The 13324-nt window shown below is 43.6% G+C and overlaps 1 protein-coding gene across 1 annotated transcript in view; it reads right to left on the reverse strand.

Annotated features, from left to right (window-relative positions):
• Positions 1-13324, reverse strand: part of MYO1D (myosin ID) — a 283903-nt gene that overhangs the window by 81079 nt on the left and 189500 nt on the right. The window lies entirely within an intron of this gene.

A 13324-nucleotide genomic window follows, 5' to 3' on the forward strand; every position in this document is an offset into this window, starting at 1 on the left:
ATAAAAGGGAGAAGATCTAATTACCAATATGAGGAACTGAAGAGGGACTATCACTATAGACTACCTAAACCAAGTAATTCTTTGAAAGCCACAAACTACCAAGACTCACCCCAAAAGAAGGAGATAACCTGAATACTGCTGTATCTATTAAAGGAGTTAAAATTTTAGTTAAAGATCTTTTGAAAGAGAAAATTCCAGGTTCAGATGTTTTCACTGGTGAATTCAACCAAATGTTTAAAGAAGGAATAACACAGATTCTCCATATCTCTTTTTAAAAACAGAAGGGAAGGGAAACGCTTCCTAATTCATCTATGAGGCCTGCACTATCCTGGTTCCAAAAACAGACAAAGGCAGTAACAAGAAAACCACAAGCCAATATCCAATATCCTTCATGAACATGGATATAAGCATGGCCAATAAAATATTAGCAAATCGAATCCAATAACGTACAGAAACAATAACCCATGACCGTGTGGCATTGATCTAAGAAATGCAAAGCTAGTGCAATATTTAAAAATCAATCAATGTAATACATCAGAGCAACGGAATAAAAACGAAAGCCACATGATCATATCAATCAATGCATAAAAAGGACGTTACAAGTCAACATTCATTCATGATAAAAATCTCTCAGCAAACTGGATTAGAAGAAGACTTTTAGACTGATTAATGACATCTACAAAAATACCACTGCTAACATCACACTAGCCATTAGGAAACTGCCAATTATAACTACCATGTGACATCATCACAACCTATCAGAATGGCCCAAGTGAAAACGAAACAAAAATGAAACAGCAACAACAAAAAAGGTGACCACACCAAGTGCTGGCAAGGACGCAGGACCACTGGGACTCTCACACAGTGTTGGTGGGAATGTAAAACGGCACAGTCACTGGGAAACCAGTTTAGCAGTTACTCAAAAATTAAACATAGAATTACCATGTGACCCAGCAATCCCACTCCTAGGCATTTATCCTAAAGAAATAAAACCTTATGTTCACACAAAAGCTTATGCATGAATGTTAACAGCAACTCTATTCATAATTGCCCCAAACTGCAAACAACTGAAATATCCATCAATCGGTGAATGGATAAACATCTTTGATGTTTATTGGTACATCTTTACAATGCTCATTGATTCATCTATGCATTGGAATGCTATTCAGCAGTAACAAGGAATGAACTGGTGATATAAATTATAGATATCAATAACATGGATCTGTTTCAAAGGCATTATGCTGAGCCAAGCAGCCAGTCTCACAAGGTTACTGCAGGACTCCGCTTAAGTGATAGTGTCTGGAAGACAGAACTCTAAGGATGGAAAACAGATCAGTGGTTGTCAGGGTTTGGGATCAGGGGAGTCAGATACACGGGTTTTGGGGGTGATGGATGACTCTGCATCCTGACTGTGGTGGCTGTTACACAAATCTATGCATGTATCAAGACCCATAAACCTGTATACCGTCACCACTACCAAAAGCCAATCTTATTTATTACATGTAAGTATAAAAAACATAGATCCCTGATTGTTTGACTCCTAGATATTCTATTTTGGTCAGCAAAGCAAAACCCGGAGTGACTTCTCATTCTGTGGTTTGTTCTTCAATTGCAGAAAATACCAAAGTGCCACCTCCTGGCCGCCACAGGTGCTGTCAGCTTTGTTTGGCAATCACCACTGTCAGGGTACCCACTGGGGGCAATGCAGAGGGCCAGGCAGCCAGGAGGTGGGGGCGGGGGTACCTTAAGAGGCTGAAGGTATAGCCCCTGTTCTAGGGGGATTCATAACCCAGTGGAAGAGACGAATATCAAACAACGTTAACAGTTCACACATTTGGAAGGCCACTGAGTTCCAAGCCCACACTTTACAGATAAGGAAACTGAGGCTCAATGAGGTTAGCTGATAAGCGGTATAAATAAGTATTCCTAAACACCAGGTGAATACATTTTCATAGGATGTGAATTTTTTTATTGATTTTACTCGTAAAGAATGCCAGGGTCATTGCTTAATGGAGAGAAGAGAAAATATTCAAGGAGTTAGAAGTCAGTGCACAAATCTATGTAGATCCTGGGCTTTCTGAGGCCACTGGCAAGAGAATAAATCAATCTTTCTGCCACTTAGATGTATCCCACTGAGCTGATTTTTAGGTGATTAAATTAAAAGCATAATTTTCATTTTAAAAAACATTTTAGGTCAGTGGTGCTTCACTCTCATTTGATTATTTCATATATAAAATTCAACATTGAATTTATGTGGCACTTCGCTGGAGAGCTTGATTAAAGTTTAATAAAATGAGAATTCTAACAGCAGTAGCCCTGCCAGCATGTCCCAGGAGCATTAGCTGCAGGGGTTCAAGGACAGTCAGCAGTGAATGCCAAGGGCATACAGAGAGAGGGTCCCTCCCGAGGTGCTGTCTGGGCCAGCAGGGAGGAGCTGCTGACTCTTATCCCAGCCATCCTCCCACCTCCGAGTGTGGGCTTCCCTATGCCAGCCTGTCTGGGTGGCTTCATATTGCTGTCCATGGGAATTCTTCATGTGTTTGCTCAGGCCAGAGGAAAAAACAGCACCACATATCTTCTGCTACACAAATAAAGCAAGATGAAGACCCTGCCATTGCCAAGGCAGGACAAACAGCATCTAGAATGTCTCCTTTTGTTCTGGGAGACAGGATGGAAAGTGCAGAAAAGCAGTGGAGTAAGGGATAATCTGGATTTTTTTTTTTTTAAAAAAAAACTAGAGGCCTGATGCATGAAAATTCGTGCAAGAGTAGGCCCTCCTTCCCCTGGCTGCCAGCACCGGCTTCCCTCTGGCACCCGGGACCCGGGCTTCCCTCCTCCGGCTGAAGGCAGGCACCCGGGACCTGGGCTGGCTTTGTCAGGAAGGACATCTGGTCTAATGAGCATATTACCCTTTTATTATTATAGATATGTTTTTATTGGTTTCAGAGAGGAAGGGAGAGGGGGAGAGAGAGAGAGAAACATCAAAGATGAGAATCATTGATCGGCTGCCTCCTGTACACCACCCACTGGGGATCGAGCCTGTAACCCAGGCATGGTCCCTGACTGGGAATCGAACCCTGACCTCTTGGTTCATCATAGGTCAACGCTCAACCACTGAGCCACACCAGCTGGGCATAACCTGGATGTTAACCCCAATTCAGCCAGGTGATCCTGAATGAGTCATTTAACTTCCTAGGCACCTCTCTCCCTTTCTGCAAATAAAGATCACACCAGATGCCTGGTCTACCTTATAAAAGTGTGGTGAGGATCAAATAGCAGCAACTCAGGGTATAAAAAGATAAATAAGCAAAACCCCTCTGCTTTATGGGTTTTTACATTCAAATCTAAAAGAGGATGTTATAGCAGTATCTGCAAACTTCATACTTGTACCACGGGAAGGGGAGGTATTGTGTGGAAATACATTGGTTAGGGAAGGGGTCACTTCCCCAGTTATCTCTGAGCAGCCACAACACGCAAATATTTCTCTGAACAGAAGTGAAACTCCTTATCAAGGCTTTTACCTATTAGTCGCCTTATTTCTCACAATCTGTGGGCTCTCGATGCTATGATAAATCCAAGACTATTTCCTCTTTGGCCTTGAAGATTTGAGAGTCTCTGAGGATAACCTTGACCTCAATTCTCAGAGCCTCCTCAGTCAGGAGGACCCATCAGTGAACACAACTGGGCCGTTCGGAAGCAAGAGGCTACTCTAGAATTCGGAGCCATGGAGTAAGTGCAAGGAAGCGGAGAGATCCGGAAAAGAAAATCCCGATTTTGCATTCTCATCTATGAAACGAGGGTGAAACAGACCAACATTAGGAGGTGAAATAATTCTGAAACATAAACATGACAAATTGACAATACAATGGAAGAAGTGACAGAACAGATACTGCAGAACATCAAAGAAGAGTTGAATAAAATTTCTCAATGTCAAAAGATTTGAGTCTTTAGATAGGAGTCACAGGTACCAGCCCAACCACTAGTAAATTAACAGACAATCACATGGAGATGCAGCCCAGAGAAAGTTTCGAGTTTCTAGAACAAAGGGAAAGAAATCTATCTAGGCATAGAAAATAAGTTATCTGCACAGGAAAATAACACTCAGGCTTAATTACTTTTTAAAAAAGGTGCTCCTTCTGTCTGAAAATGTAGGAAGGTATAGGAAACGGAGAGGAAGAAAACATTAATTTTGTCATTATTCATAGGAGGATGTGAGTAAATCTGATTTATTCTTGGTATTGATTAAGAGAGATCAGTTTAAACATTTAATAGTAACCATTATTAGAATTAAAAAGAATGTATAACTTTATAATATTTAGTAAAAAGGAAATAAATGAAACTTGACCGCCTGGCCTGTGTGGTTCAGTGGTTGAGTGTGGACCATGCATCAAGAGGTCACCAGTTCAACTCCCAATTAGGGCACATGCTTGGGTTGCAGGCTCTATCCCCAGTAGGGGGCGTGCAGGAGGCAGCCAATCAATGTTTCTCTCTCATTGATGTTTCTATCTCTCTCTCCCTCTCCCTTCCTCTCTCTCTAAAATCAATAAAAGCATATTTACAAAAACTTGATCAACATTGCAACTCAAAAAAAGAAAGGAAATAGTAGGAATAATTAAAAAGCATTTACATAACATTAAATGTAAGAAAAAAAATCCATCTGTTTCTGTAAGAAATGCGAATGGGATACAATTGCTTTATTGGGTAAAGAAGGTTTACAGATTAGGTCAAAAGCAAAATTTAACTATACTCTGTTAAAGTTGCATCTAAAACAAAAAGACACAGCAGATAAAAAATGAAAAGGACAGACAAAGATGTACCAGAAAGAGAGTTGGGATGGGAATAATAAAGTAAAATCCAAGGCAAAAACCACATGACAGACTAACAGTGAAATAAAACTTATTACACAAAATATGGGCCGTGAGCAGTCACCAAAAAATTGTCTGAAAGCCAGGATATTGACTTTATACACAAGCACCTAGTTAGGAGACTACTACTATTGATCGATATTATTCAGGGCAATGAAAAGTAATTGTAATCAACTGACTAAAGGGATAAGTTTACATCTTTGATTGACAAGGGCTTTCAACTCTCGATTTTAACAGCTGCATGAAAGCAACGTGGTAAAACTCTTTAACAAGTTTCCAAAGCTAAGCCACCTTAACTGCACCGAGTAAATAACATCTCCACACTGAACTTCCACTTCTTTTGAATATTCCACATCCTGACAGGGATTAAGGGCACCACCAAGCAGGAAATTTACAACCTAGATAATGTTCTCATCACAAATGAACGTTGTACTTTACAAAATCACATATAAACGCCTTTGGAGAGGAAGCAGGGCCTGCCACGGCCTCCTTATTAATTCAAATGCTGGGTCCTAACAGTCAAGTTATTATTTTACAAAGCTAATTGTTTTATAATTGAACTGCGTTTTATATTAATCCATTTTAAATTTCCTTTTCTCTCTCTCTTAAAATACCAACCTAATTAAGTTGCTTTCCTAATTGGTCTTTCAATTGAAATTTTTTTTTGCCCTTTGTTGCAAGTACCTGATTTGTGGCATGCAAGTTTGTTTTCTTCAATTTTCGATTAAATTTGTCAAATTCCTTACGAGAAAGGTGGTTAGACCCTACCAGTTCATGGGTATCAGCCCAATGGTGAATTGTTTTCTCTTTTGCAAAAAAAAAGAAAAGAAAAGAAAAGAAAAAATAATCATTCCAGACAGGCAGGCCTATTGGAGGTCTCTCTCCAAAAATACCTGGCGGTTCGATTTCATGGGTTTGTCTTCTTGCAACCTGGAGTTCAGGGATTTCACGCAAAGTTGAACTTTAATTCCAGAAATACGGCTCTGAGGAAATAGCTCAAGAAATCACTTCAACGAGTTTTAATACCAAGCCATCCAGTGGAATTGAGCTAAGTCTCCTCTGAGTCTCTCCGTACTTTACGTTTTCATATATTGCAACTATCAATATGTCTGCCTGTAAGAGGCTGACTCCATTTTAATTACACCTTCATATTTACTGTTGTGGGCTTGGGGAACAGATCACCAGATTCATCTCAAGGATGCATGAAGCAAGACAAATGGCCCAACAGGGTGCTCCTTTAGAAGGCGCATGCAAAATTTAGTGTCTAAGCCTCGCCATCTCTACCTGGACGATTCAGAAGATATAAAATACCCCCCATTTGTGTTCTATTTATCACCTATGGTTGATTTAGCCAATAGCTATCAACCCTGGCTGCATCACAGAATCACTGGGGACACTCTGATTTATTTGGTCTGGGATCTAGGTGGGCATCTGTACTTTTTAAAAGCTCCCCAAGTGATTCTAATCGCACACAACCACGGATTCAGAGAAAACTACCAAATAACTGGGTCCTAACAGTTAGATTATTTTACAAAGCTAATTGTTTTACTAATTGAACTGCATTTTATATTACCCAATTTAAGTTTATTTTTTCTCTCTCTCTTAAAATACCAAACTAATTAAGTTGCTTTCCTAATTGGTCTTTCAATTGAATTTTTTTTTTTTTTTAAAAACCATACAAATGAATGATCCTCTCAATGCAAAAAGATTATTCACTCAATTTTTAGGTTTCCTTCCCTCACCCTATGTTTGTCAACAAGCTGAATACGTGCACACTAACGACACTCCCTTTTAGGGAGCGTGGATCTTCGGTTGTAACCGGGTCATTTGGGTATTGTTATCAGACTCTGGATCTAGTGAAAATTGTCCATTTTTGCAGGTTCCTAACACACAGGGATCAGTAGGGGAAGGGGGCAGCTTTACTGTTGGTGGGAGGCACCTTGGAACCACCAAGAGGGGGTGGAAACCTAGGCTCCTCCCTCAGCCTCCCCTGATCTATTCAGCGGAGAGGGGGCACCTGGCTTCCCTGGGGTGGGGGCAGGAAGTCCAGGCTCCCCTTTGGGCCCTTTGACATGACCCCGCGGGGCCTGGGAGGGATGCCTCTTTATACTTGGGTGAGGGTAGAGCTCTAGGCTCTCCACTGGGCCCTAGCTGACTGCAGCGGCGGGCGGGGGGAGGGGGGGGCGGCAATTTCTGGAGAAGAGGATTTACTGACAAAAAGGTTTCTGTTCCTCAAGGCTGCCCATTTCCTGGTCCTTTGGCAAGCGAGAGCAGCCTTTCTTGCCTGTGTCTGTTGGTGTTTCTGTGTTGGGCTCTGCCCGCTCCCATCCAGGGTATAGAGGAGGCCAAAGGAAACCTAGGGAGCCAAAACCGGTTTGGCTCAGTGGATAGAGCGTCAGCCTGCGGACTGAAAGGTCCCGGGTTCGATTCCGGTCAAGGGCACATAACTTGGTTGCGGGCACATCCCCAGTAGGAGGTGTGCAGGAGGCAGCTGATCGATGTTTCTCTCTCATCGATGTTTCTAGTTCTCTGTCCCTCTTCCTTCCTCTCTGTAAAAAATCAATAAACTATATTTAAAAAAAAGAAACCTAGGGAGCTCTCGGGCATACTGCTTCTCGGGTGTGCCCTGGGGCCCCTAGCTAGTCCACCTCCTCTCCACCTATCAGTCTTCCTATATAACACCATCAGTTTGTTTTATACTCTAACGTCCATTGTTTTTAGCGATCTTTAGGGAGAAGGAAAAGGAGAAATGCACCCATCCCGTCTTGTCCAGAACCAGAAGTTCCCACTTTCTCTTCCAGACGATGCATGCACATGGGTCAGGGAATGCAGCTTTCTCCTTAGGGAGCTCCCAGTACAACTGAGCAGCCAGGAGGCACACACCAGGAGTGGACGACACAAGCCTTGTGTGGGGAGAAGGGGCTGCAAGTTTCCCTCTTTAAAATACTGATGACCCTCACCCTCGCTGGTTTGGCTCGGTGGATGGAGCGTCGGCCTGCGGACTGAAAGGTCCCGGGTTTGGTTCCAGTCAGGGGCACGTGCCCGGGTTGCAGGCTTGATCCCCAGTGGGGGCCTCCAGGAGGCAGCCGATCGGTGATTCTCTCTCATCATTGGTGTTTCTATTTCTCTCTCCCTCTCCCTTCCTCTGTGAAATCAATAAAAATATATAAAAAAAATAAATAAAATACTGATGACTCTCAAATGTGAATGTCAGGCTTAGACCTTTCTCTGGGCCTCCAGATGAGGAGACAGATAGGGGCCCCCTGGAGCGCCCATGGGACCACCCCTCTGGCCTGGCCAAATGAAACTCACCTCCTTTCCCTCAACGCTCTCCGTCTCAGGGCCCCGTTTCCATGAAGGGCCACCAGTTACACTGCGTTCCAAGCCCAAAGAGTTCTCTTCAATCCCCCCACTCACCCATCCTCAACTAGGAGGCAGCACAGGGCAGGCAGGGCACAGGTTCTGAGCCACCCTGCCTGGACTCAAATCTGGGCACTGCCACTCGATGCCCTTGGGTAAACCTGATCTGTGCTCCATGCATCAGATTCTTCACTGTAAATGGGGTTAATAATATTACTTACCTCCCAGGGAAGATGAAAACATTACCTACATAAATGCATGTAGAACATGAAACTAGTGCCTGGCACATAGAAAGTCTTTTTGAAAAGTTAACTTCAAGAGTAATGCACTATGGCTTGACTCTTTTATCTCCGGTGCCATTGTTTCCATTGCGACGATTCTGAGAGCCCCTGAAATGGTATTTATTTCACCAGCCTCTTCCCACTTCTGTCCATACTTTGTAATGTTGTCAGAATTAGCTCCCTAAGAAATAAACCTCACCATGCCACCTAAAGTCTGTTGGTCTGGCCCAGTCGGTGTGGCTCAGTGTCGACCCATGACATGAACCAAGGGGTTCCCCGTTGGATTCCCAGTCAGAGCACATGCCCGGGTTTCCGGGCTTGATCTCCAGTAGGGGGCGTGCAGGAGGCAGCCGATCCATCAATGTTTCTCTCTCTTTATCCCCCTCCCTTCCCCTCTCTCTAAAAAAATCAATAAAAACATATATATTTTTAAAAAATCTGTATTGCTCAAAACAGTAATTCACAGATTCCTTTAAGAATCTGAAAAAAAGCTATAGGTGCCCAAGCGTAGAAAAATGCACAAGTATTTGCACGGACACATGAGCCCCTGAAACTCTTCCTGGGGAGCTATAAAACATGCTGATGCTTAGGCCTACCTGCAGAAATTGGATTTCATGGGCCTGGCGTGTGGCCTGGGTATCAGAATAAAAACAAAACAAAACACCCCAGGCTAGTCCAATGTGCAGCCAAGGTTTGAGGACCCATGAGTTAGAAGCTACTAACGTTTTTGACTTGGGTTTTAAAAGTGGAAACTAAATCATATCAAATTCAAATCTCCAAAGAATCCAGTTAGCAGGGAAAGCCTCACATTTTTCCTGGCCCACCTGAGACTGTGGTACCTTTTCCTACATGTTCCTTCTCGGAGACGAAGGGATGCAATTAAGAGAGAAACAGCTGTGCAAATGGAAGTACAACGTGGCAGCTGTCTTCAAAGGGGCTGCATTTTCTTTTTCTCTGACAGAAAGGAAGCACAGGTTTTCTTTTTCTTTCTCTGTATCCCAAGGGACCACGCTGGAGAGCCCTTGACCTGCGGGGCGTGGCCAGGACAGAAGCTAGTCTTGATGAGGCAGTTTCCTACAGGATCCCCAGGGCCCACAGGCCACTTGTTCTCAAAAGGTTAAGATGGAATATTTTAGGAAGCAATTATTATGCTCAGAAAGACGTATGCAAGTAAACAAAGGGAACGGGAGAGAGAAAAAGAGTGTTTTGTAGGCAACTCAGCTAGAAGGCTCCCTTGGGCTCTGGTGTGCAAAACACCTGCACTGGCTAACATCTCTGAGAACTGGTTTCTTCACTGATAAAAGGATATTTAACTTCCTGCACAGGATTCTTATAAAGATGGAGCGATCGTCTACTTAAGCCGTCTAAAGCCTGGTATTGGGCATGCGATGAATATTTCTCTTGTTATTTTTTTCCCTTCTCTTAAGATAGGATTTGATTCGTATGTGCTACTTGGCTTGGAAGGGAGGCAGCAGTAGGAGGTCACCGCCAGGGCTGTGGTTCCCAGGGCTCCATTCCCTGTGAGCTTTGTAGCCTTGGGCGGATGCTGTAGCTTTCCGAGGGACAGTTTCCTCTTGAGAGGAAGGTGCCTGTAATGTGCACCCACGTGGCCGCCACAGGCCTGTACTATGAGGTCTGTGGGCAGAGACTGTGGGATGCACGCACTATTCTATCGCGACTGCAGCAAACGCCCAGAGCGCCATAGGTGCTCAAAAGTGTTTACTGCATAAAAGAGGGCCCTGTCTTGGCTTAGTGACATCTATTTCTGCACACCCAGAGATCTTTTTTTTGGGGGGGGGAAGGGGTTAATCCTCACCTGAGGGTATTTTTCCCATTGATTTTTAGAGAGTGGAAGGGAGGGGGAGACAGAGAAATATCGATGATGAGATAGAGAAACATGGATGGGTCGCCTCCCACACACACACCAACCACAGCCGGGGGTTGAGCCTGCAACTGAGGTCCTTGCCCTTGACCGGAACTGAACCTGGGACCCTTCAGTCTGCAGGCCGATGCTCTATCCACTGCGCCAAACTGGCCAGGGCCGCAGAAATCTTTTCATGTCCATGCCTCCATTTAGGACTTTGTTTTAAAAGGATCTTGTTTCTAGGAATCTGACCTCTGGATAAATATGGTGGTGCCAAACTAATTTTCTTGTACCTCAGCTTTCAAAAAGGCTTTGTGTTTCTTTAACAAGATGGCTTCTTAAAGGGGTCATACATTGGCTCCAACACTTGTTCCTTTCAGACACTGGTTTGGTACATCTTTTACATTTATAATTGAATTTCCAAGTACAGTACAGATGAAAATGGACTCTACCTCCTGCCGGGAAGCACTGACTTCTGACATTATAAATCAGTTTGCTTAGTACTGTTTAACATAAACTGTGGTCTCTAACTGGTATGACGAAAGGCATTTACTTCTACACACATGTCAGGAAAACAATGGACAGCTTAGCTCTGGGATTCTCACTTCTTTCTCTCTTACCGAAAAAGAAAAAAAAAAAAGAGAGAGAAAGAACAAGAAAAAGAGAGAGAACATGGCTAGAAGTCATTTTTCTTAGAAGTATTTAAACCCACATGGATCACTCAAATCCAATAATGAAATCGAATGCTAAATAAAAAATTAGGAGAGTGCAAAGATTGTTTCATTGCCACAGCCATCAAAGCAAGAAGAGACTCTTAAAAAATTAAACTATAACCTTAACATCTGCATCTTTAAAAATTCTTTATAGGGATGGCACTTTCCCCCCTGAGATCAGGGGCTTCCGAATATCTAACGTTGGTAAGCGGCTCTCTTTGTTATAACAGGCAAACATAAAACGTTTGCACAAGGTGTTCAAAATAATACAGCTTCCGGGACCCACTGAGTATCAATTAGGAAGGTAAATTTATCACCTAAGCAAATAAATAAACCTGAGTGCCACTCAGCGTCTGACATTAAGGGGTTTTCTCCTTTCCATTAAAGAGGACTAATAAACATAGTTGAAAGGCTCGAGGGAGGAGGGAGGGGAGAGGGCTGGCGCACACCAGCTCAGGCAGGCAGGGCCAGACATCAGCTGACTGCTGCCCCTGAGATTACCATGGAAACACCTTCTCCTGCGACTGTGCCTTAGAAATGGTGATGGGGAGCAGAGCTGGTGGCCCGGGGATTTCAGCAGGGTTCACCCCTGGACACATTACAAGGACAATCCATCTTCCAAACAAAACACTATCTTTCTAGCAAGTCACGTCAGATAGAGTAATAAAGCCTGAAGCCCGGCATAATTACAATCCATTCACTGCTACAACACTGTCACATCGGTTCAGATAAGCGTCTCTGTTCTCTCCCCAGCTTGCTTCCTATTCTCCAGAACGAAAGGATGCATTTGTGTAATTAATTGGCGGCTTCCTTAGCCGTTGAGCCCAATACTGATAAAAAAGGGACTGTATCAAACAACATTCATGGGCAGAGCCAACCCATCGGGCACAGCTCTCCAACAAAAGGGGAAGGCAGGTTCCGGCTGAGGTCAGGTTAAATGTTTCAGTTTATGCCATTTCACTCGAAACAAGTGAACAGATTTCATGTTTACGCAAATTAAACTCAATCTTGGCAACCAGCTCCTCGGGCGCTGGCTGGGGTGAGCCCGTGTCCACACGGCTCCCCTGGCAGAAATGTGCGGACTCAAGCAGTGTGCGCCGGCCACAGGGTGTGATCTTCCTCACCAGTCTACCGTGATCTCTAGGGTGATTCCCAGAGTCAAAGGGGTGGCAATCCCAGTTTTGGGTACAATATTAGTAGTTGCGTGGATTCCTGCCCGCCTTTGTTCTCCATATGAAGCCGCAGCAACCACAGTCTCCCTCCCAGCTCCGCAAATCCTTCCAATTCTTACCCCACTAACCCCTAAAGGTAAAACATTTTAACATTTCTGGACAACTGTATTGGAATTAATGCTTTAATTTGATATTACAGCTCACAAATATAGTGTAGCGAGTGACTCAAGGGGGAGGATCCTAAGGACAATGACACAGATTCCAGCCGGCAGAAACCGTACCCATAACCAGGCAGTATTTGCACATAGGAAGTCTCTCTGTGGCTAATAAAGGGGCCACCTATAACCTGAATGCTTCATTCTCAGGTTGTTGTTGACAATTATTTGACTAGACCATTTGCGAGAACAATGTTGACTGAAAATACTCTCCAAAACCTAGCATGACTTCCCATTTTTATCTTTCCTGTGAAGAGCGACTGGAGTCATTGTTCAATGATACACTGATAGAACACTTCTGCTAATAGGAGGGGGGGAAAAGGTGCCCAGTTTTTCTTTTAGTTACATTTTGCTTAGTTTTACAGAAAGATCAGCCTTTATCTCCTGAGCACAAAAGGCAGGCACTGACAGAGTGTGGAGAGCTATGCTTGTAGGTGAAGATGAACTGAGACCCCAGCAGGTGCTGAGTTACACAGTTTGGGTCATAGAAAAATACATGCCACCACCATACACCTGTCAGAATGGCTAAATTTTTAGAAAAACTGAGAATACCAGTCACGATGAGGATGTGGAGCAACAGGAACTCTCATTAGTTGCTGGTGGGAGTGCAAAATGGTCTCTTTGGCAGGCGATTTGGCAGTTCTTATAAAGCCAAACTTAGTGTTAGCTCACGATCTAGCAATTTTGCTCATAGCTACGTACCCCAATGATTTGAAAACATGTGTCCATACAAAAACCTGCATGTGAATGCTTATAGCTGCTTTACTCAGAATTGCCAAACACTGGGAGCAACCAAGATGTCCTTCAACAGGCAGATGGACAGGCTATGGTATATCCACACAAAAGAGTATTAT

The sequence above is a fragment of the Plecotus auritus genome (assembly GCF_963455305.1).
Source record: "Plecotus auritus genome assembly, chromosome: 7".
Lineage (NCBI taxonomy): Eukaryota > Metazoa > Chordata > Mammalia > Chiroptera > Vespertilionidae > Plecotus > Plecotus auritus.